The sequence below is a fragment of the Triticum urartu genome, chromosome 4A (assembly GCF_056163025.1).
Source record: "Triticum urartu cultivar PI428250 chromosome 4A, HENAU_Tu73, whole genome shotgun sequence".
In the NCBI taxonomy this organism is placed as follows: domain Eukaryota; kingdom Viridiplantae; phylum Streptophyta; class Magnoliopsida; order Poales; family Poaceae; genus Triticum; species Triticum urartu.
Window position 1 is genome coordinate 539387002 of NC_141876.1, and position 4136 is coordinate 539391137.

General features: G+C 46.8%; 2 non-coding genes across 2 annotated transcripts; both read right to left on the minus strand.

Annotated features, from left to right (window-relative positions):
* Positions 1 to 545: 545 nt before the first annotated feature.
* On the minus strand, positions 546 to 618 carry TRNAF-GAA (transfer RNA phenylalanine (anticodon GAA)). The gene has a single exon. It is a non-coding gene; the product is annotated as a tRNA-Phe (tRNA).
* A 3004-nt stretch (positions 619 to 3622) lies between these two features.
* On the minus strand, positions 3623 to 3695 carry TRNAF-GAA (transfer RNA phenylalanine (anticodon GAA)). Its single transcript has one exon. It is a non-coding gene; the product is annotated as a tRNA-Phe (tRNA).
* Positions 3696 to 4136: the final 441 nt, after the last annotated feature.

Below are 4136 nucleotides of genomic sequence, written 5' to 3' on the forward strand. Positions count from 1 at the left end.
TAACCGCCACGCACGCCATACTCAGAACGAGGCCGGGCTTCCTGCGCCGGGGAGGGACGAGGACGGGGACGAGCTCGACGCGCGGCGCCGCCACGGGCGTCCACAGGTTATGTCCGTACCCGTTCGCGCGGGCTGCCGCCGGCAATGCAGCGCGCAAGCCTCGGGGGACGGCTTCGGCGTAACGCCGACGCTGCGGCGGACGGCGTCGTGGGTGCCACCACCGGCACGGCCGTCGCCGCGGGAGCCGGCCTTCTCCGTCCATGTGCCCTGATGCTCGGTGATGGATTGATGATGACTGCGAGCGAAGTATGCCAGTTCCGGTCGGTTGACGCAGGGAAACTGGCGGTTTCTTGAGAGGCCGCCGCGAATGGGACGGCAGTTCGATATGGCGTCCATCGTCTTGGACAGTTTTAAGGCCGTGGCCTACTTTAGTATTAAAAGCCCATTTCGTTGCTGTTCTGGGCTGGGTTACTCCTACATGCAAAAAAATGGCTGTTTTTGAAAATAATAAAAAGGCTGGGCCGACGGATGCGGAAAAAAAATTGTGCGGTGAGCGTGGATCGAACACGCGACCTTCAGATCTTCAGTCTGACGCTCTCCCAACTGAGCTATCCCCGCTTATGGAATTAACGATTAATTAAGCTTACTTATTGTTTGCAGAAGTAGGCACCATCGCGACCAAACAAAGATCAAGCGTTTCCAGTTCAGTCGTCAAAGGACACATTCAGTTTAGAACTCTGAATTCCTCAACTACTGGATCGACCTGCTGGTGACCGCACATGTGTTTTGACTTTTGAGCGCTGTTGGATCGGCAGGCTGGCGTCCAACGGTCAAATCCTTCTCTTTCTCTTTTTTTTTTAAGAAACAACCAGCTAGCTTAGTTCTTTTTTAGACAATCATACGAAGCTTTATTAATCCTTGTACCTGCTAGCTCAGTTATTGGCTAATTAGGCAGCTCTTTTTTTTTCAGGTAAACTCTTATATTACTCAAATCACATTGTCCATACAATCAGCTTTGGCTAGCTCTAAAGAATCTATCGGGCCAGAACCAACCCAGGTCATCGTTGTGCCCTCTACTCTAGCAAATTTAGTCAAACTATCGCCAATCTTATTTTGATTGCGATTTACATGAGTAACACAAAAATCACGAAAAGACATAAGGTGCCTAATTTCTCTAACTATAGAAGAATAAATCGATCTATCAAGACCTGAAGCTTGAATCAACTTGACAGCAACGACAGAGTCCATTTCAATTATAATTGGCAAGTCACTTCTCTGAATGGCAAAAGACAGTCTTTCCATGCAAGCATAGAGTTCAGCTTCAAGTGCTTCCTGGCAAGAGAAGAGTTGTCTACAAGCTGAGTAAATAATGCGACCTCTATCATCTCGCAGCACCATACCAGCTCTAGTCGTGCCATTCTCTAAAAATGAACCATCAGTATTTAGTTTCACCCATCCAGGCGTTGGTGGACACCACACATGAGGGGCAACTACATCCTTTATCACATGTGGGTTTGTCAAGGTCACATCCTTTATCACATCCTTTATCATATGTCACTAGGAGCTTCCCTTTAATCGGGTCAGAAGTGAGATCAATCTTTAAACCTACCAAGGAGTCTAGGTAGCTTACCAAAAATCTTTTAGAAGCTTCCATGGGGGGAGTAGGTTTATGGTGCACTACTTCATTGCGAATGTGCCAAATTCTCCAGAAGGTCATGAGAACCATGCATCGTTCAATTTCCTACAATGGAATAAGCAAGTTCAACAAGGAGGTTCTAGACATTTGACATGGTTGCCCACTGTTGGGGAACGTAGTAATTTCAAAAAAATTCTTATGCACACGCAAGATCATGGTGATGCATAGCAACGAGAGGGGAGAGTGTTGTCTACGTACCCTCATAGACCGGCAACGGAAGCGTTGACACAACGTAGAGGAAGTAGTCGTACGTCTTCCCGATCCGACCGATCCAAGTACCGAACGTACGGCACCTCCGAGTTCTGCACACGTTCAACTCGGTGACGTCCCTCGAGCTCCAATCCAGCCGAGTGTTGAGGGAGAGTTTCGTCAGCACGACGGCGTGATGACGGTGATGATGTTCTACCGACGCGGGGCTTCGCCTAAGCACCGCTACGATATGACCGAGGTGGAATATGGTGGAAGGGGGCACCGCACATGGCTAAGGAACGATCACGAAGATCAACTTGTGTGTCATGGGGTGCCCCCTTGCCCCCGTATATAAAGGAGGGAGGGGGGAGGTGCGGCCGGCCCCTAGGAGTGCGCCTGGAGGAGTCCTACTCCCACTGGGAGTAGGACTCCCCCCTCTTGCCTTGTTGGAGAAGGAAAGGGGAAGGGGGAAAGAGGAAACGGGCCCCCCCCTTCCTTGTCCTATTCGGACTAGGGGGGAGGGGGCGCGCGACCTGCCCTGGCCGGTCCTCCTCTTCTCCCTTAGGGCCCATGTAGGCCCATTAACCCTCGGGGGGGTTTCGGTAACCCCCCGGTACTCCGGTAAAATCCCGATTTCACCCGGAATGATTCTGATATCCAAATATAGGCTTCCAATATATCAATCTTTATGTCTCGACCATTTTAAGACTCCTCGTCATGTCCGTGATCACATCCGGGACTCCGAACAACCTTCGGTACATCAAAACACAAAAACCCTAATTACGATTGTCACTGAACTTTAAGCGTGCGGACCCTACGGGTTCGAAAATTATGTAGACATGACCGAGACACGTCTCCGATCAATAACCAATAGTGGAACCTGGATGCTCATATTGGCTCCTACATATTCTACGAAGATCTTTATCGGTCAGATCGCATAACAACATACGTTGTTCCCTTTGTCATCGGTATGTTACTTGCCCGAGATTCCATCGTCGGTATCTCAATACCTAGTTCAATCTCGTTACCGGCAAGTCTCTTTACTCGTTCCGTAATACATCATCCCGCAACTAACTTATTAGTTGCAATGCTTGCAAGGCTTGAGTGATGTGTATTACCGAGAGGGCCCAGAGATACCTCTCCGACAATCGGAATGACAAATCCTAATCTTGAAATACGCCAACCCAACAAGTACCTTCGGAGACACCTGTAGAGCACCTTTATAATCACCCAGTTACGTTGTGACGTTTGGTAGCACACAAAGTGTTCCTCCAGTAAACATGTTATCTATACACATTTAACATTTTTCAAATACTTGTTTAATAATTTTTTAATGCTAAAAGTTAAAAATACATGATCCAATTTTTTCACACATTTTTATTTTTATATACATATTTTGTATACGTGATACACATTTTATGTATACGCATTCAACATTTTTGAAATGTTAGTTAACAGAAAATTTCAAATGTTTTATGAAAATTATTTTTTAATATATTTATGTAGACTTTTCCGAAGTATAAAGGAAAGTAAATAAAAGAAAAATTGAAAAAAGAACATGAAAAAAAAAAGAAAAAAAAACGAGGCCGTGGCCTCCTGCAAGGCTGGGCTGCCCCATTCAGGGAGCCGCCTGACGCGAGAGGAAGCTAGTTTTAGGTTTCGCTATGAGCTAGACATAGCGATATCCAGAAAGGAATAATAACTGGGTTGGGCTGCGTTATTCCAAAATAAAATTTTTGCGGTGAGCGTGGATCGAACACGCGACCTTCAGATCTTCAGTCTGACGCTCTCCCAACTGAGCTATCCCCGCTTGCGGTAGATAAATATTTAAATGCCTTTTCTATCTTACGAGGCAGCAGGACGAGCTAACTCAGATCAAACGCTTCCTGTTTAGTGAAAAATTCTTACGGTTTGGAACTCTGAATTGAAGTCCGGGACCGACCTGCCTGCTCATGACAGCATCCGCCCAGCGCTAAGATGGCTATTCAGTTAAAAGTCTTGATTTATCGGAGCAGGTCACTAGGTCCAAGTTCCAACTTTCAGCACATCGACGAAAACTCTTCGCACGTAAGTAATCCGCTATGAGCTAGACTGACGTCGATAATTGATGCATCAAAGTCAACCACACAACGACGAATCTCGATATAAAAACATGTCACTTCTATGTCTATCATACAGAACGCTCTACCCCGATATAAGTAGCATCATGTGCCGGCCAATATCGTCTTGTCTTTCAGCGCAATCGTCCACC